This window comes from Monodon monoceros, unplaced genomic scaffold (genome assembly GCF_005190385.1).
Source record: "Monodon monoceros isolate NGI ecotype Baffin Bay Population unplaced genomic scaffold, NGI_Narwhal_1 Super_Scaffold_10, whole genome shotgun sequence".
Taxonomy (NCBI): domain Eukaryota; kingdom Metazoa; phylum Chordata; class Mammalia; order Artiodactyla; family Monodontidae; genus Monodon; species Monodon monoceros.
Genome location: NW_021703766.1, coordinates 20,993,080 through 21,014,387, shown reverse-complemented (window position 1 = coordinate 21,014,387; position 21,308 = coordinate 20,993,080). Strand labels below are relative to the sequence as shown.

The 21,308-nt window shown below is 43.0% G+C and overlaps 1 protein-coding gene and 1 long non-coding RNA gene across 2 annotated transcripts in view; one reads left to right on the top strand and one right to left on the bottom strand.

The window, feature by feature from the left end:
* Nucleotides 1–21,308, bottom strand: part of CDH11 (cadherin 11) — a 141,819-nt gene that overhangs the window by 85,055 nt on the left and 35,456 nt on the right. The gene's annotated exons all lie outside the window — the stretch shown is intronic.
* Nucleotides 38–20,817, top strand: LOC114904271. Its single transcript, XR_003795917.1, has 5 exons — nt 38–305; nt 12,047–12,117; nt 16,127–16,278; nt 17,546–17,721; nt 19,397–20,817. It is a non-coding gene; the product is annotated as an uncharacterized LOC114904271 (long non-coding RNA).

The following is a 21,308-nucleotide window of genomic DNA, read 5'->3' as shown; positions in this document are numbered from 1 at the left end:
GTGTTCTTGGAAAGCTTGCTCTGGGAGAAGTCAGCTGCCATGTCTGAAGTCTGAATGCTCTAGACCTCCATGCTGTGAGGAAGCTCCAGCTAGCCATGTGGAGAAGCTGCATAGATAGCGAGAGAGATGCCCAGCCATGTCTAGCTGTTCCAGGCATCCAAGCTGAAGAGCCAGATGCTAAGTCAAGGTGCCATCTTGGACATCCAACCCACTCAAACCTTCATGTGACTCCAGCCATCTGACTACACAGCATGAGAGCCCAAGTAACAACTGCCCAGATGATTCACTCAACTCAACTGTAAGAGGTAATGATAAATAGTTGTTATGAGACACTAAATTTGGGGGTGGTATGTTACCCAGAAATGGATGAATAGGAGACCATAAACAGGGATGGGATGGAACGGGCATTTGTTGTAGTCCTTACCAATGTATTCTCTTTAAATGCATATATCCACTCTGGGTATCATGAACTCATCAGGGTATCTCACCCCACCACTCAAAAAGGTCAAACTCTTGCCCGAGGTGTACAGCCCATAACACCCAAGGTGGGATCAGAATCCAGCAGTGCAGACTTCATAGCCTGTGTTTCTTCTCTGGTCTCCAATCAGTTCATGATACAGCCATTGTGCTTTTAAAAGTTTACTTCTCAAATCTATAAAAACGAATTGAACTCCCACTTGGCCTTGCATTCTTTACCTCCCTGCAAAATGTCTCCTTTAAAACTCCTTTCACCAAAAGCTTGCACTGACAATTAAGAGCCTTGGAAGGAAAGCAAAAATAAATGGGTGAATTGTCTATGAATTCTGATCACTGCAAACATTTGAGAAAGAGGGGCTCTGGGTTCTGTGGACAATGTCTGTAGTATACAATTATACCATCTTTCTTAGAAAAAAATGAACAGAAGAAATCTAAGTTGTTTTTGTGCTTTTAACAGAATTGATGGGAAAAAAGAGTTCATTAGGTTTGAGAGGGCTGGGCAGGTATAGTGCAGATGTTCTCTTTCTGCATTGGTGTTCTTGGTTGGAATGTTCATTTTCCCTCTCCCCCCAGACCTTCCCCACATCTAATGACTCCCCTGAGGCCTGGAATCATGTGGTCCCTTTTGAGACAGAAAAATACAATGCAGCCCTGCTGCACGCACTCCTACCTACTCTCAGGGCATCTTCCCTTCATTTCCCAAGGCTTGCATGCCATCATGGGCCCTCTTCAAGTATGGGAACCACTGCTCTCTACCAGCCCCTTCCATTGCTGTGCTCGGCTACCCATAGTACTGAACCTCTTAGAGGCGAAGACACTCCATGCCATATATTAGTTCAGAGACTGAGAAATCAGGAAGAGGAACACCATGAAGCCAAGGGTGTAAAGTGGGATGGAGAAAATACTTGGCAAGCATATCAAAATCAAGGAGGAAACTCAGGGACAGATGGGGATGTGATTGTGGCAAATTTCTTTTGCTGAGCTCTGACTGTATTGAAGACTCAGTACAGTCAGAGCCATATCCTTCCCTTTGACCCACGAGTCATGCTGCCATCCCTCTCTTAGGATTTCTGCTCCAAATCAAATACCCTGGCTTATAGCTCTCCATGTGTGGGTCTTCTTCTGGAATGTGGGCTCAGCCCGGGCAGGTGTGTGCCAGGATCATTGTCAACAGTACTCCAGCAACAAAAACACCAACATATAGTGCTGTGGGGGAGGATAAGGGCTGAAAGTATATGTGAATTACATTAAAATAGTCCCCACCCCACTTACTCCATCAGTGCATGCTTCAGGATCCTCAGGCCATTAACTGTGTATATATAGGTATGACACAGGGGTGATGGGTATAAAAGGGAAAGAATTGTCATTGAGTGGAGCAGAGTAGCCCAAGGAGAGAGTGACAGCTCCATTTTACAGGTGAAAAAAACTGAGGCTAAGTGGTAAATATCCAAATTCATAGAGCAAGGAAGCAGCAGAGACCAAATCACTAAAAAATCTACTTCTTTCCTGCCAGCTTTAAGAACCCACAACGAGACCTACTTCCCCGGGTAAATTATGCCCGTTTCTCTAGGATGTGATGACATAATTTCTACTTTTTGGTATAACAACACAACAGGGAATTTGAGATATTTTGGTATGGAGCTGAGTAATACAAACTATGATTAAATACATTACTATTAAAAAAATATCAGGTTTTTGAAACTTTTATTGGGCATAGAAGTCAAGCAAAGGCCATGTAATTTTCTGTTGGTCTAGAAACACCAAGTTGTTTTGTTGATATTGCTGTGTGTTTTTCTTGCTCCACAGACAGGAGAAGGGGCACAGGCAGTAGAGCCTGGGTTCCCTGCAGATGCGGGCTTCTTCCTTTTATGGGTGTCACATGTTCCTGACATTGTTGAAGGGATGAATAAACCCAATTAAATACTCACCACTGGGTGTTTTTCTTTCCTGTTAATTGCCCAAGTTCCAAAACCATATGGTGAAGCATATTTTGTAAGATAAATTTGTAGATTATGATTAAAAAAAAAATGAGGGAAGAAGCTATTAAATGTGAGGGGGCAGGACTTAAAATCCAGGCTTTGCCTCTTCCAAGCTAATTTGACTTTGGCAAGAACTTTTTGAGCCTCAGTTTCTTCACTGTAAAATGGGGATATTAATAACTCTTTTGTAGGATTATTGTAAAGAATAGTGATAATAAATACAATACCTCACTTAGAGTAGGCACTCAATGATTAGTAGCTGTGATTATGAAAAGGTATAGATTGTGCTTTTTCAATTGTGCACGAGTAAAACATTAGTTTTACCTTTTATTGTATATTTGCTGTTCACAAAGCCCTATGGTAGATGGATAAGCTTTCATATATTGATTAATAATCATACATTTGTATATATTAATATACATTCACGGGATATATAATTAACATTAATCTATAAGCATTTTTCCACACCATTCCTTTTCAGATGAGGAAACTGAGTTTTTAAAGAAGTTCAGGGATCCCTCAAAGTACAATGGCTCAGCTTAGACCTCTGCTCCCATAGGACTTTGAGGGCTGCCAGCTGCCCAGAGCTCAGGGCTCCCTGCAAAATCTCGAAGGCCGGCTACTCACTGCTTGCGCAGGGATGACGCCCAGCGTCTGGCTGTAATTACGGGAAAACATCCATAAAGAGTTCCTGGGTTACAAATGGATTTGACACAGTGGCCCTTTAAATCAAACTCTTAGCATGATTATCTTTATTTCTCTTTAGTAGTTTTTCTAAGTAAGCCATGCCTTTAGAGGCACCTAATACAAAGTGACAACCTTTGCCGTTTTCCAAAGCACCGATGGACTGGTGTAGAGAGAGTCCATTGTCACCATGGTAATTACCGCACAATACCTGATGGCCAATGGACAGTCAGGAGGCGCAGGCAGCAGCTGAATCCGGCATTGTCCGGGCCCGATAAAAAGATTAGAAGCCCTGAAAAGCCGGGGAGCGGGATCTCACAGCTCTTTTGCTGGGCCCTGAAAGGCCCATTGTGCTGTCACCATAAATTCTGGGTTCCCCGGGCACTTGACAACTGAAGCCAGTGACAATAGAATTCTTGTGTCCAACAAAACACTCCTTGTCCAGTGTCAGTCTTATCAGCCGCATTTACAAATGTCTTTCGTTGTACCCAAATAATTCCCTATTAGAAGGGCTATTGGGAGCAGAACTAAATAAATATTCACAGCCTTTGCAATATCTTTGGGAAATGAATAAACAAACAGTCATCTAGCATATGAGCAAACCTCCTGCTACTCTACAGTTTATCCCTATTTCTCGCCTAAATGATGGAGTTTCGCTTTCTCCCCTTTAACATTTTAACAATTGCAATGCTGGGAGCTCCAGTTTTATTTGTCACCCACCACATATCCCCAATATATATAGCCTTGGTGCCTGTACGTGCATTTTTCTTTTAATTAATCTTCCCCGCAGCACTGGGCGGGGCTTGTTTTATTCCGTTCCTACCTCCTAAAAGAGAAGGGATTTAACCTCAGAGAAGTTAAATAACTTGCCCAAGATAACAAAGCTAATTAGCAGCAGAATGGGAATGCAAATCTAAATTTCCCATGATCCCAAAGATCTGCCTTCCCACTTTGCCATGATGATTTCTCTACTGAATAATAAAGGAATTCAACATCAGAAAAGGGGGAAAAGCTAAACACATCCACTATAAAAATCACACACACACTTAAGTCTATTTATATTGTTATAGAACCCGGCAACACTTAGAATCGAAGGAAAAGAAAAAGCCTTTCTCCAAGAGAGTATATTTTATTTTTGCCCTAAAATAGGAGCACTTTTGCTTTTTATTTATTTATTCTTTTGGTGGGAGGGGGGTAAGGAGGGAGTGGCAAGCAAGTAAAAATAAATATAACCCAACTTCAGGAGAATTTCTGGGATATCTACTGGGTCATTTGGAAAACTTTCAGAAAGAATTGCTGGAGTAAACAAAGCAGGTAGGGCATACGCAATCACATCTGTTCTGGAACAGTATTTACCTCTTCCATAGTTTATTTAGCTTATTTGTCTCCTTGCTGTGAATGAACAAATAGCTCAACATTTGACAGTAATGCACAGGACAAGACAGAAACTTCCTTCTGGGTAGGAGCCACCTGCTTCTTAGAAGGACAGCAATCTTTACGTAAAGAATTCGAGAATATTTAAACTCTAAATGGTTCCCTACCAGGTCAGGAAATGCCCGCACTGGACGACAGAGCTTACGCATTTCTCGCTCGTCTGTCCTGGCCTCACCTCCTGCCCAGGTGAGCCCGGCAGGCTAAGCACCTCTGCTCCTCCCTGCACGCACTGTTCCCTCAGCTGAATTCCCCTCCCCTTCACGGTTGATATAATTGTGGTGGGACTCTACCCTGCTCCCTGTGCTGGACTCGGAGGGCTTCCGGATTCCGTCAGAACTCCGTATTACGTCTTGATTTCTCCCACGGGTAGAGTTCCTTGTTATTATGGCTGTCTGCCCCTTCCAACATTGCATCCAAGGAAGCTTTGAGCTCCCTGAAGACAGAAATCACATCTTATACTCATTTTTGTCTGGCCTGGGTCAACCTGCTAACCCTCTAAAGGGCTTGGCCTATTGGAGAAATAGAGAAATGGTAGAGGTGAAACAGAGAACCACCATAAAACTGTAGTTTTAAAATTCTGAAACACTGAAAATCTATTGCCTTTTTATCTACTTGATGTCAAATGACAGATAAAATTCGTAATTTTTTCAAAGGACTATAATAATATACTCACTTGGCCCATATTATTTAGCCTTGATGAAAGTAATATGGAGATGTCCACTTTGTTTTTTAAAATAGTTAAGATCGGTAAAATAGACTATCATTTTGTAAGCAACCGGCTATTAACAAGACTGGGTAACCAATAGGTACTTCCTGAGTGACTGACAGTAAATCCATGTGTTTGTACATGTACTGAGTTTGAAAAAGTGTGATCGATATTTCCCAAATACCTCTGATGCCAAGTGAAGCATTTAATCACCTTTGAGGACTTAAGGGCATGATTATAGTCACGTACATGTGATGCTAACTCTTTCAGCTCTTCAACACCCCCAGGAGCTGCGTGTCATGTAGACACAACTTAATCCAAACAGGTGAGATGATTTCTAACATTTACTGAGAGTTTGCAATGTGCCAGGTCCTGGGCTAAGTCCTTTCCTATAATATATAATTTAATCCTATAACAATCTGATACATCATGTACTATGATTATATTTCATAACTAGGAAATTGAGGCACAGAAATGTTGAATAAAGTTGCCCTCATTCACAAAGCCACTAAACGGCGAAGTCAGGACACAGGCAGTTTGAACCTATAGCAATTCATCCAACAGCTACACTCAACTATTTTCTCCAGACATAAATTAGGGCACTAATTTAGGGAAATAGTCCAATGATTAAAAAAAAAAAAAATCAATGAATGCATCACTTTACCAGGCCAGAGAGAGACAGAGAGAGAGGGAGAGAGGAAGAGAGGAAGAGAGAGAGAGAGAGAGAGAGTGCGCGCGAGAGAGAGCAAACATTGATGAATCACCACCCCCAAATGAAATGGTAACAGCAAAGACCTCTGACTATGGCCCAAGGCCTGAAACAGTATCTCTAATGTTTCATCAAATCTGAGCAACTTCCATACAACCAAGAAAGCCACTTATTTGCAACTCTTCATATTCACAAAGTCAGGGAAGTATTTACACACACACACACACATGCACACACACACACACACATGCACACACGCACACACACACTGCAGACTTTCTGCTATGTGCTAGAAATAGTCACGGCCTCCTACTATCTTCTCATAGTAAAAAGAGTAAGCTGCACTGGCTATAGCAGTGAGACTGATTTATGATATAATAGGAGAGGGTCCTCTCTGAGGCCATTACACTCAGAAAGCAACAGGCTTCTCAAAATTAAGTGGGACTGTCCTTTTGCAATGTGAAATTAAATTAAGAAGAAGAAAATGTCATTTTGTTATTTCTGTCTTCTTAGACACTTACTCTGAAGACACAAGCTGTACAAATTCAAATTGTCTACAAGCTCCACAAGGGCAAGAAGCATGAATGTTTTCTTGCTGACTGTAAATCAGGTGGAGAGAGGCACAAACTAATGCTCCCAAATAGCTTCTGAACAAATGACCCCATGTGAGTCCCTAATACCAAAGTCCCACCTGCGTACAGGTGCCAATGAAGGCCCACACTAGGTGGTGACTTGAAATTTTCTTCAGCAACAAATATGAATTTGGCCATAGAGAGGCTGATGCGAGCCAGCAAGCGAGCCTAGCAGGCGCTCTGCATCCTTATCACACCTCACTAAGTACACTGGGTTCATTCAGGTTCAGCAGGGGAAATGGGCCATTAAGATGTTTCAGCTATAGTTCGCTGCATTTTATTGGTGGAATAGTATTCTCTACTTGTGTGCACCAGTTTTGACATTCTTAAAGATCCTGGGAAAAATCACATGCCAATGTCAAGAGTCTAATATCCTTGTAGGAAGCTTTATCTAGGCTGTTCCCCCTGGACTCTCCTCCCAGGCAGAGGTACACACACCCACACCCACCCACCCACACACACACACACCATCATCCCTTTCTTTTCATCTTTTTAAAAATTTTTCAAATGATTACAAGTGAAGTCCATTTTTACCAATTTCAATGATAAGAACGGAAAATGAAGAGAAAAATGGCGTTGTCCACAGTTGTGAGTTGGGTCATCTTATTAGACTGGGTTTGGATCATTAGTGTGGAAGTGACAGGCAAATGGTCCTATCTGTACTCAAATCAGAGGATCTGTGAGGTCCTCCACTGCAATATCCACTTAGTAAATCTCTGTCTTAAGGCTTCAGCCAAGAAAACCAGGCTGAATTTTGAAACAGGTTTTCAAAATTCAGCCTGGGCTGGATATCTGGCTTTGATATCTGTAGCTGTGTGAAACTGTAAGTGTGTAAGTTACACACACACACTATTAACATGTTGATCACTTATTTCTTAAAATATTTAAACCACATTCCTTATCCAGCAACTTATACAAAATTTTGACCCTGGGGACTGGGCTGAACTTGATGGTCAGTAAGGTCCTTTCCTATTCTGAGTCTACAAAATTCTGTAATTGAAAAAGTCAGTTCCCCAGCTAAAAGCAGCCCAACTCCTTCCAGCAGAGTTCTGACCACAGTTGGGAAAAGAGTAAGCTAGAAGATCTCTGGGATCTTTCCCTCTCTAATAGTCATTATGAGTTTGTGTTTCCATGGGGCAAACCTGGTATCATGATGAAGCCATCTTTAAGAGGACACTGCATGTGCAGGGGATGATAAGGGCAAGCACACTCTTCCTTTAGCTCTTGGGGAGACGTGTAAACACAGCCAGGTTTCACGGTCCCTGACAAGATGGTCCGGTCACCTTGCAGAAAGCCAGATGACCCTGTCCAGGAGCCAGACCAAGTGGGCCTGTCACCAGCAAGCAGGAAGAGAGCAGGGGGCCACACTGTGGATTAGACAGACGGTGGCAGGAAGCGCAGCCTCTGCTGGGGTGTGAACTCAGAGTCCTGCCTGTTCCCAATATGGGGCTTGACTCCTCACCGGCTGCATGACTTAGGACTGTTTCCTTACCTGTAACACGGGCGCTACAACACCCCACAGAGCCCCTGGTGGTGAGGACAAATGAGATAATGTAAAGTATACTACTGTTTCTGGCGCAAATTAATTGTTCACTAAATATTCGTCAGCGTCATCATGATCAAAAATTTATCACTTTTCTGTTATACAGACTCTATACAAAGACATACAAAAAATAGTGCAATGCCTGACACCATAGGGGCCCAACAAATTACTATTATTGGCATTAAATGATAATGAATCAGGAAGCAGAGAAGTACCTTTTCAATTACCTTTCAATCCTGATCTCAGCAAAGGGAATGTCTCCATTTACAGTGATTCCTGAGCAAATCTCTCTTTTAACAGAAAAGGCAGTCTCAGGCTCAGAGTAGACTCAACTGTATTATAGTTTCCTTTTAATTTTATCTATTTGAGGGTTACCTTCTATTTATGATAAGAGGTACTAGTTTGCCATCAATGATAATGATATAATTTTCTTTAAAAATATTTAAGGGAAGCAGAATGAGTCAAAAGAAAATATTAAGTAAATAACAGTGTGGGTGGTACCCAGATATTGTGAAGACAAACATGAATGACTGAAGGAGGGGACACTGATCCATCACGCTGCAATTATTTTATGGAAGGAGAGACTGAGGCCCCGAGTGGCAGGTGGGTGATGAGCAGGGCCCACAGAGACCCTGCCCCAGACATCCCACAGTTTCTCTGCAGGATCCTCATCAATACCCCGTGTCAGATCATATGTGTGAGGGGAATGACGTTGGTTCTCTTCCAAGGGCAGAGACAGAATGACAGGAAGAGACAAATGTCAGTCCCCACCTGGTGGTGGAGGTGAGAGCAGAGTCTAGAAATCTCCAGGAATCTAGGTCTTCCTGGAGAAGAAGCTAGGTTGAAAACTCACTGGGCACAGAACCCACCCTGCCTCTCTCTACAATTCACGTCATGCATTTTATGCACATCCCATTTTATTCCAAAGGGAATTTAAGGCTGCCTGCAAAGATGCATATAGCACAGAAAACATATAGTACTGCTTTACATAACAAAAGTGAGAAAAGGAGAGATGACAGCATAAAATAATTTGAACCAAGGTTCACAGGCAGAGCTCTGGCTAAGAAGTCATACACTTGCCAGGGCTGCGTCACACAAAGGGACAGGAAAACACGATCAGGTGCAAGACCACGTGCCCATGAAGGGAGACCTGGTCCTCAGTTAGATCACAGCCATTCCAGATACTGATGCCAGACAGTTATTTATCCAATTGGTTCTCACATAGATGACCCTGCCTTAGGCAACGAGCAATATCCTGAGAGTAAACATAATGGAACTAGATTTATTTGGCAGTGCCGGCACATGGAGGACACTCAGAGTCTCTAGCAGGTAAGGGAAGGAAGGGGTTGGGGGAGGATGCAGGCAGCATCTTTCTCCCAGGAGGACTTGAGAGCCAGTCCATCCTCCACACGCTGCTACATGCTCACTCTACACCATGAGTCTGCTTGTGCCACTCCTGATTTCAAAGCATCGAATGTCTCCTTGGGTTGGCCTCTTCTGTTTTTAACAACAAGCAAGCCTGCTTTGTTCTAGGTCTGTGCTTACATGGATCGTCACATTAATTTGAAAATGGAGAAACATAAAACAGAGAGGCTGAGTTAATGTACCCCAGTCTCCCAGCTTTTAAGGCTTCAAACCCAGGCAATCTGACCCCAGGGCTTCCGTACTCACCTCACCCTGACCCCCAGGGAAGGCCCTTCATGAGCGAGCTCAGCCGGCCTTCAGCTTCACCTAGGGCAGCTCCTTCCCGGAACTGATCTTTTTTTGCTCAACTTACCATATGATCTCACTTTTCCCTACCATTGCTCCTGCTTTTGCCTTACACAGAATGCATTTTCATCTTTTCATCTTTATAAACTTCTTGTCCTCCAAGGCCCTAACAAAATGATTACCTTCTGATAATTCACCTTCCTTTCCCAACTTTACACACACAGCTCATCACAGCATCATCCCTACCAACCATTCAACCTGTCCATCAATGTTTCTTGAGTATCTACTGTGTGCCAGATCCTACTCAAGACCCTAGAGTACAAACATCACAGCCGCTATTTCTGCAGAGCTTTCATCCAGTGGCAGAGCTAGGATGTGAACAGAAAAATAAACAGCAAACCATAGTGACGAATGACACAGAACATTTAAAATGGTTTTAATCTTAGGATCCCTTTAAATCAGCTGTGATGCTCAATCAATATTTGATGGAATGAGAGGCAATACCTACTGCTTATAATCTTTATCAACCATTCTGGCCTTAAGTCCTAGGATACCTCATTGTTTTAGGGAATAATTACATTTGTCTGCCACCCCCAATCCCTGTGAGCTTATGAAGAGCAGAAGCTCTGTTGTCTGCAGTAATTTTAGCTCCTATAGCACCCACTGCATGATTATCTGCATTTGCTACAAACCTTAAACACAGAGATGCAGACTTGAAGTTTGAGGGACATCACAAATCACGGGATGTAAGGGCAAAATGGAAACTCGGTGGTGATCTAATCCAGTGATTCTATTAATTGTGTTTAGCAGAGACTGGGTAATTCCCAGATACCCCAAAGGCTACTGCAGGCTATGGTGGGTGAGGGCAGTATGGGTGGAGGGTTCTGGGATCCCCACAGCTTCCTCCTTTCTTCTATTTAATTCACACAGGCTCTGGTTTGTCCATTTTATACATAGCAGGGTTGGGAGTAAGATTTTGTTCACAAACATCTGCATGAAATTCACAGAATCAAGAGGGGAAAAATAGAAATAATGAATCCAGGAGTTAAATGACTCCCTGGAATTTTTACAGAACCTCATGCTGAGTGGATGTGCATGTTTAGATAGGGACAGATGTACACAACAACAGACAGATGACTAGACAGAGAGAACACATAGGTGAACAGGTGACATATTACATAGGAAGTGGGGGTGGGCACAAGGGAGTGGAAAGAGGAGGGTATTACAACAGTAATGGGATGTACACTGAAGGGAGGGAGAGGTCTTCCTAGCCCCACTGTTCCCTCACTAGAACACTGCCTTCTCCACAGCTCTCACCATTCATTCATTTATTCTTTCCTTCACTGATTCAATAATTACATATTGAGTAGTTCTATGTGCCAGTTTCTTTGCAGAGATAAACACAGAATTGGGGGCCAAGTTAAGGTGAGACAGAAAGGTAGGGGGAGGGAAGGAGGATGGAAGGAAGGATGGATCTGATAGCTGCAAGGTGAGCGGGGGTCCTGACATTCCCTTCCTTCCTTCTCATGCCTGACACACGGGGACAAATGGCTTATCCAAAGCAAGCACAGAGTGACAGAGGAGGCAGGCGGGTGAGAAGAATGAAGAGAGCTCCCAAAATAAGACACGACGAAAGGAAAGGAGAGGAGAGATGACAGCATGCTTGGATCTATTAGACTGTCTATTTTTAGTGGCCTAAGGAAGATCTCTCCAGTGACCTTGCCGAATTACAACACAAACAGGATTAATGACAGCTCTCCCAACCTTCTCTTCCAAGTCAGCTCGTCACCAGATCACTTCTGCAGCCACATCCCCTAAAACCCCATAACTTCCTTTAAGGACTAATCCTCACAGGCTTTTGACCTGAACGTGAGCAGATGGATTTACTTCAGCTGTTTTCTGCCTTTCTGATTTTTTTTCCTGAAGAAGTTTAAAGACCAGGTCAGCTTTCCTAAGTACTCAGCTTTCAATGTTTATTGCTGCGGTAGTTAAATGCTACCCATCTTCAGAAATGAGGAAAATGCTCCTGGCAATCAGGAAAGATGCTTGCTTTTAAAGGCATCTTAACTATCTGAATTATTAAAACTAGAAAAAGGACCAAAACAATTCTGGTATTGACCAATTCTAGGCTTCTCTATGCATGCTTCAAGTGTTCTTTTTTTTTTCTTTAAGGAAACAGAGCATTTGAGCTTTAACAAGCTGATGAATATGGAATAACTGACTTGAAGTACGGGACCTTCTAGGTATTGCAAATCTTTTCTAATCCCGTTTTATTTCACCCAGATTCCCAATAAGAATTACATCTTTCCATTCACATAAAGCCAAAATTGTCTTCTTGCAATAGGACAATTTTGAAGTAAGACACAGTATACACCCTGCATGAAATAGCAGTCCTTCCCCAAAGCTGAAATTATGTGAATTGTAAAGCAATGTGGAAGAACATGTTGGGATATTTCAATGTGGTTCATTATGAAACACAGTCTTTACTCCAATTATAATGATGTAAAAATATTCCTGACTAAGTTGAGTACTGGAAGGGAGGAGAAAAATAAGGACAATTTATGAGTCAGAGTGAATGAACCGTGAGTGTTTTTTTCCCTCTCCTCCTCATTTCTTTATAATTTTTAAAAATATTATCTGTCCTAGACATAAATTTGTAATTTTATAGTCTCATCATGCAACTTATAGTGTCTCTCTCGCAAGGAAGGTATGTGAGCTGGCCACACCCAAAGTGAACTAGTGGTCTAATAACTGAGATCCCTCTACCAATTTCCCGGACAGCCAAAAAGCCCCCCAAAAAACAAAAAACAATAAAAAAAACCCTATTCTGTCAAGAGGTACCAAAAGAACCAGCCAGTTTATTCCAAAATAGAAACAGGAAAATAGTTTACGATACTAAGTGACTGAATCATCGAAGTGTCAAATTAAATAAGGATACCATCAATTTGATTCTAAAGTACCCTGTGGTATGGAAGAATCCAAGAAGGGAGGTCAGCAACTACCAAAAAGATAGCACGAGAGGATTATCCCTGGAGGCCCCCCTTCATTTCATCCAGTTCATTCATCCAACACACACCTGCTGACCTCCTAGGGTGGACGTGGGAATGTGCTGGAGACTGGGGACAAAGGGGTGGACAAAATTAGACCTTGCACTTAATGAGCTTGCATCATCATCTAATTTTGGCTGCTCTAACCTCATGCCTGGATAGAATTACCCAGAAGATATCTTGAGATGTGCCACCTAGCTCAGAATAAATTAGCCAGTAACAAGGAAATGTGCTGTGATCAACACAACTGGCCTGCACATCAGGGGTGCTGAGTTCAAGCTCAGACTCTGACACTGTGACCACGGGCAAGCCCCTTTGCTACTCAGTTTCCCCATCTAAGCAATCAGGAGGTGAGTAAGTTGAATGTCTTAGGAAACTTGAAGCTCCATTTATTCTATGAGGCAACAGACTCATTTGTTGAACAGACTCATTCAGAGACTTCAAACTAAACTATAAACAGAGACTTCAAACAATCATGTATTATATATTTGAAAGTTGCGAAGAGAGTAGATCTTAAAAGTTCTCATCACAAGAACAAAAATTTGTAACTATGTGAGGTGATTGATGTTAATTAAGTGTGGTAATCATTTTGCAATGTATACTTATATCACATCATTATATTGTACACCTTGGACTAGTACAATGTTATATGTCAATTATATCTCAGTAAAACTGAGGGGAAAACCCTAAACTAGAGGCAGTAGAACATGGAGAAAACATAGGGCACTCTCCTGCCCACAAAAGCAAACACCTACCCAGTAGAAAAGAAAAGGAAGGAATTCAGGGAGTTGGTGACTGTAATATCCATGGGAAAGTTTTAGAGTATTATAATCCTGAGTTCAAATCCTCTGCCTTGTAATTAAATGTGTGACCTGGAGCGAATGACTCAACTCTGTAACTCTTGTCAGTTTCCTCACGTGAAAAGTGGTGTGTCTCTAATGCCTAACTCACCGGGTCGCTCTGAGCAGGTAAAGAGGTGATACACTCGAGGCACTCGGCACCACTCCAAACACACAAAGGGTGCTCAGTAAATTTTACCCAAATTAAAATGATGAGTTAACAGGAATATTATATATTGGAAACTCCCACTAAGACTCCCGCTAATCTTGTTCACTTTTCTATCCCCAGCACCTGGCATAGGTCAGCCATATAGAAGGTGCTTGGTAAATAAATAAATGTTAACTCTGATTAACTCTTACTGATTGGAAACTCTGATTGACAATAATGTATATATGATTAATTAAAAATGAGAACACAGATTGGTTATTACTTTATAAATGCAGCTTGTTAGGTGGAAGTATCTTTCAAAATGCATGATAAAATGGTGTTGGAAAGGTCAGACACCGGGATACACCAAAAAAACCAACATCCCATGTGGCTTCTGAGATCAGCAGAGGCAGAAGCCAAAAGGCATGAGTCAGGGACCAGTTGGAAGCATGTGCTGTCCCAGTAACTGTCCCGAATGAGCTCTTCATTCATTGAACAAACAGTTCAAAAGGTCCTTTGAGTAACTCCATGGTGCCCTTTGGCAGAAGAGAGGCAAACAGAGCTGACACCAAGAGCAGAAAATGTGAGCACCCGGGCTTGAGAGAAAGTGCTCCAAGTAGAAAATGAAAGGGGGTGGACGCAGGGAAAACAGCGAGCCCTTTAACTATTCTTCGATACAAAGCAACGGGACTGCTGTCCAAAAGCAAAATCCCAACATAGCAATGGAAAACGCCAGCCTTCATTCAGGCAGCTGCACAGTACGCACACGCACCCGCACACCTGGATGTACGTGCATCCACGCACACGAATACATATATGTATCCACATGCAGAAATACACACCCCAAGGAGGTAGAAATGACTCTAAAATAAGAGTCCACTTTGAATCACAGTGAACCAGCCGTTATGATCCATTTATTATGATGAGTAAAGGGGAATGTGGTGGCTCCCTGTAAGTAGGTCAGGCACCAATTGGTAGTCAACTCCACAGACCCAGGAAGATTTAATGAGGAGGAGACCAGACAAAGACAGAGATGGAAAGAATGCCCCAAGTGCGTGTCCCCAGGCACCACAATCTGGCAACGGGGCCCAGCCCACGCCAGTTCTCTCACAGCTGGGCCAAAACAAACTTTTGGAAACTCCTAACATAGGATCAACAGTCCAGGCTGAGCCTTGAGCCTTGGCTTTGGCAGCAGCAACGCCCAAGCCAGAATTAAAAACAAACCCTGAATCATATGGAGGTCAGGACGTGAGTAGCAGGTATAGAAACAGTGCACAGCATACAGAGAGGTACGGAGGGGACAGCTGCAACAGCGTGGGCAAGGCATAAATACAACGGCACTGAGCTTGTGTCCACAAAAGCCAGTTCCCTTTGCTGGGATCTCTGTGCCACTATTCCTGTCCCTCATCCAGGCTGGCCAGTGTCGCTGGCATCTTCCCCCCCGGGCTGGCAGATGGAGAGGCCAGGCGCATTAAATCCAGTGCCTACTCTCTCCACCACCACGAAGGTCACCGAGCTGCAGCTGGCCACCTAGAGTCTTCCTTGAGAGGCAGGATCCGGTGGTGACAATGCCATCTCCAAGGCACCTTTCCTCCTCGATCTTAGGACACCTCCTGTGGGGGCACCAAAGTCTGCAGGGCCATGAGAGGGTGCAGCCCAGCTTTGTACTGGACAGTCCAGAGAGGCAGCCTCCCAGGACAGCCAGAGAGGTGGCCCCGATCCCTGGCACTGCTGGCAGCCCTGAGAATGAGCCACTGTTGCGAGACACACACCCACTGCTAATGAGTTCCACACAGACACCAGCCAGAGAGGCAAGAGCAGGGGCTGCAGCAGAAGCAAAGACGGGGCGGGGCAGGGCCACATGGGGCCCACTTGGGCTCATAGGTGCTGCCAGCATAGCAAGGAGGACCCTGAAATATTTGTCTTCCCTCCAACTAAAAAGCATCTTCTCCCCAACCCACTCCTGGCTTAATTAAAAAGAAAATGGCAGCCAAAATTTTATGGACATTTTTACAAGGCAACTACTATCGTCTATTACTCTCATTTCATTGTTTTATTAAAGAGCATTTTAACATAAACAAATGTAAAAAGGGACATTTTCAAAATAAAAAGACACTTGGCAACCTAATACTTGCACACTGAAGGAATAAAAGCGTGCATAAATTTGCTTTAGAACTTTGGATACCATATAAATTCATTTTTCACATTTTATTTGTAGATTTGTAAAGCAGTAAAGAGAGCAGTCTCTGGAGCGAGTTGCCTGGATCTGAATTCGTCCTCCTGTAGTTACTACAAACTGGACAACCTCAGACCAGCTACCTAACTTCTGTATCCCTCCATCTCCTCATCTCTAAAGTGGAGATAAAAACGGTACCTCCCTCATAGGGTTCTTGTAAAAATGAAATAAGTTCATTCATGTAATGCACTTAGCATACAGCAAGGCCTCGATAAACGTTACCTACTTACTTTGATCATTTTCATCGTCATTAGTATGATCTATGTTCGGCAGTCGAACTGAACTTGGAACTTAAATGTTCAGGTTGTAATGGTACATTCTTTGTGTATAATTACAGTTATGGAAAATCCAATAATGTAGAGGTATGGGGACCAAAATAGAAACAACTCAATGCAATTTCTCTTGCTGAAAACTCAGACTATCTAGAGAAAACAAGAAATCAAAACTCCCAGACCTTCTCTAGCCTTTTCTCCTGCCCTCTCCCCCAAGGATCCAGAAAGGAGAATACTGCAGATGTTCAGCTACCTTTAAAATTTTTTTAAAATATTTTTAAAATATTGCATTAAATAATTGCTCATGTTGATCACTGCATTTTGGGGCACTCAAATTTTAGACCCTGTTGAGTGACTCCGTCACTTCATCCTGGCCCTGGCCTTGGCTGGGAGGTACTGGGCAAGTCACCTGGGGACAGTAGTAGAATGTAGTTCTGCTCCAGCAGGTGTGGGCGAGGGGGCCGAGGCCCTGCATATCTAATAAGAGCCCAGGTGATGGATATGGTGCTGCTGAGGCTTGGGTCACTTGGGAAAGGAAGTAAACACCTGAGCTTCATTTTGGTATGTCTCTTTGATGTCATGGTCATTTTCAGACAACTTGGAAATTGTTTCATTATTCATGGGAACCTCTGTTGTTAAATCTGCTGCTAAGTCCTTGGACCCAGAGGCAGGGAACATTCGTTGTTTTGTTTTGTTCTAAATCAAACAAATAGAATAAAGCAAATACCCATTGACTTCTGGTGACTGCCCTTTGGGGAGTTCATTTAACTTCCTATTTCCCTTGTTCCTCTGCCTGGCTGTGGAAGCAGGGACAGGAATGTCACAAAGGACAGGATGGGGGTGTGCATCAGTTAGCACTGCAAAAACACCCAGGCTCCGTAGGGAATAAGTTGCCGATGACAGTAATAAAGCAGCACTGGTTCGCCATGCCCGAATGAACTCTTTCACTGCCCTTCAATAAAATTCCAGGGAGGAGCAAGAACACAGGTGCTTTGGACTTAGTAACCTGGGGTCCAGGTGACGGTTCCTTCACATATCAGCTGTGTGACCTCAGGCATGTGACTTAACCGCTCTGAACCTTCTTTTTTTTAAAATTTGGAATGTGATACTAATGGTGTCTACCTTATAGGATTGTTGCTGTGAGATAATTCATATAGATTTATGTACGACGCATGAAAAATAACATGACTTTCCCTGAAGTCCAAAAAAAGCACCCAAGCAGTTGAACATTAACAAGAAGCTCCCATGGACGTACGCTGTGTGTCATTTTCACCTCTGTTTCCAAGTCCAGCCCTGTCTCAGAAGGTGTGTGTTCAAAATAGTATTTTTCTGTATAAGCCTTTCCTAATTGTTATACAGAATAATGCAAAACTTATTATGGTGATATTAAAGCATCTTCCATCCTTGGGTGGAAGAAATGGTTAATATATTTTTTATTAAAATGCATGTACCTGGAAATATCCTTTCAAAAGGAAGAAAGCACCCCTAAACACACACACACACACACACACACTCACACACACACTCACACACAAAGTTTACCGTTCTCCTCCCTCGTATCCCACACCCTCTAGCACAGAGCACTGTGTCCTACACGTGGTGGATCCTGGCAAACACGAGCAGACTGATTTCACAGAAGGAAAAGCTTGTGTGTCTGGTGATCTGCTCATCTCTCCACCATTTGGGGGGGGTGTACTGCCAGACTGGTCTACCAGCCTCACTAGACTAAAAGGATGGAGAAGAGAAGACTGGAAGAAATGGCTGTCAGCCACGCCTTTAATTTTCACCAAGGTCTGGGACAGAATATCAGACAAGCTTGCTTGTCTCTGAATGAGACATAGCAACTCAGGCAGAGGATTATAAGAATCCACATGTGACAGTGGCCACTCAGCAGCACTGTCCAAAAGCCCTTACCCACTCTCCTGTGGGGGGAGGGGCACTCTTCATCAAATCCTACTTATGGAGGCCATCTGTGTCCCTGCCCATGTAAACAAGCCCCTTGGCTCTCATTCAAGCATTGTTGCAAATTTCCCTCTTCTGGACACTATTGCTCCAGGCTGTGGGCCCCTGCAAAGAACCTTTCTTCCTTCAGGGATTTCTCTGTCTAAACAGGATTTATGATGATCCTTTGGCAAGGATCTTTGAATCACTGGCTTTCACAGTATAGCTAAAAGGGTATTTCAGGAGACTCTACCTCTAACAAGCAATACAGCCCTGCAGATTAATCTCTTTTGATGAACCGGGCACAGCCCGATGCTCCCAGGATACTGTCCCTGGACAAGGTGCTACTGCAAAGCCAGTGTAGACCACATGGCACTGAATGGACCAGCTGTGTCCCAAATAGCTGTGTGACCTTGAGGCAGCTGTTTAACCTCTCTGAACAGGCGGTCTCATCTACAAAATGTACATGATTAGGGGACTGTCATGAAGGTTAAATTGTTGCTGTGAGATAATTCATATATATGTACTTTTGTATGATACACAAACAATAACATTACCTTTCCCAAAGTCCAAAAAAAGCACCCAAGAAGTTGAACATTAATAAGGAACTCCATGGATATACACTTGTTTGTAATTTTCCCCTGTTGTAGTCGAGCGCCCGGTTTGTGGTGGGGCTCAGTACACAGTACCTGATATTTTTGGTAAGGGAGGTGTGCCGGGAAAGAAGGGGCATTGACTGCCTAGAGCTCTGCCTTTGAGAAAGGCTATGAGTCCCTGATCCTGGCGGGATGAGATTAGTACTGCTGTGCCTCCGAGAATTTGCCAACAAGCTGCCTTCCCCCTGGAGGTACAGTACTTGCGTTTCAGCTAGAGGAGCACAAATCCTGTCTCACCACTCCAGCACTTGTTAAGCTCAAATTTCATTTGTACCAATTCTAGACTACTTTCTTTGATTTATCGCCTACAAACCCCTCTTCCAATTCCTGTATCCCGGCTTGAAAGGCATGGCTGTCTTTGCTTTTTCTTTTCTCTTTTACAGGGTGAATCCGACAGACCGAAAAAGAAAACCCTCCTTCTCTGGGGCTCACTGAGCTGCTTTTCCACCTGGAGAAGCCATCAATAACCTCCATCAATGGCTCACAGACTGAAAAAACGGAGGATGGGTGGAGAAAAAAAAAAAAAAAGAGAGAGAGAAGAATAGCTCCCTCTGATCCAGCCCATCCTGGGAGAGTGGTATTTCTAATCCTGCAGACACATGGAAAGAGAGCTCTGGCCAACCCCATTTTTTAAGGCGCAACTAAGACTCAAGAGAGTCTAACCAATCTCCAGCAGGCATCTAGGGAGAATCAGGAGCATAAATGGGACCTAGACCTGCCTGACTGCACATTCCGTACACTTTCCGTAACACCACGTTATTTCTAAGTGGAAAAAAATATCCCGTAGGCTCTTATTCCTCAGCAAACACTCTATGCAAAGGTCACGAAGAAGTAAAGCCACCGGCAGGTGTAACTTCCGACTCTACCATTCCAACATATGAACACCTGAAAATCACTTAATCCCTTTAAATGTCAGTTTTCTTATCTGAGGAAAAAATGGGTATAAGCATCTTTATTGATGACTACACAGGGGTGAAATGAGCTAATGGAGCAAAGAGCCTGGCACGATACAGAAGCTCATTACATGTGTGTACTTCCTTTCTTGGCTCCAGAAGAAAATGTGTTTTTTTTTTTACCATAAGGCGCCTGTGGCGGAAAAGTGAAAATTTAATGTAAAGAGGATAATTAATAACAATGAAACTGAAGGTATTGCATAGGCTGATTATACATGTGGTACTCAAATGCAAAAACACAATGGCAACTGAGAAAAGAAAGGAAAAATAAAATTAGTAGATGGTACATCTCACCCACACAGTATCCTAACAAGTTTCTTGCAGTCAAGACAATGAAAACAGTGAATTATGAGGTACCTTAAAAGGAAGTGTACAGGTTTTTACAATCAACACCACAAGCTTAAAGGAGGAAATCCTTTTAAATTAAATATTAAGTCATTAGACAGCTACAGAACTCAGCAATATCAAGCTTCCCACATATTTGATGGGACAGATAAAACAGCTTTAACATTATATAGTTCACTCTTCTATTCATCTTCAAGACTTTGCAGCATCTTACCTCTTCCTATCAAGGATAAAGCCTACTCTTCTCAAATATTTTCACTTCAATTTACGTTGGCCAGAAATGCATCTGTACGTTCTCTGTGTGCTTAACACCCACGTCCACATCATTCACAGGTATGGAAACACAGAGACATTTAGTTCAAGTGTTTCTGAAGCAGAAGGTGGCAATTATGTTGATCCTCGGATTCTCGGACTATAATCACCTGCTTGAGAAACCCCCGCCCCCAGGAGATGCATATCACTGAAAGCAAATTATGGCCTCGTCTGTTCGTTCTTCTGGAAATCACTTCCATGTCTATCCCTAGATATAGATATATATCCTGACAATATATAAAAGTCAAAGGAATCTCCCCAACACTGAGAGTGAAATCAAGGGAGCTAAATCTGTGATGGTGTTTGTCTACAAGACTCCACAGTTTCTTGCCCTCACTCTGCTGTTTCCATGTGTAGAAAAACAATTCACAGACCCCTGCTATGGAGTAAATATGAATATATTTATTGAGCTCAAAACCTCCGCCTTCTGCTTGAGACATGTGATACATCAGTGTTCCTGGTGGCAGCAGGAGCACTTAATATATCAGTGGGGGTAGAATACCTTCAGTATTAGCATCAGCAAAAACACTGCAGTTGTCCCTTGGTATCTGAGGAGGACTGGTTCCAGGAACCCCACCTGCGGATACCAAAATCCATGGATGCTCAAGTCCCTTGTATAAAATGGTGCAGATTTTGCGTATAATCTACAGACAACCCCTCTATATGCTTTAAATCATCTCTAGAT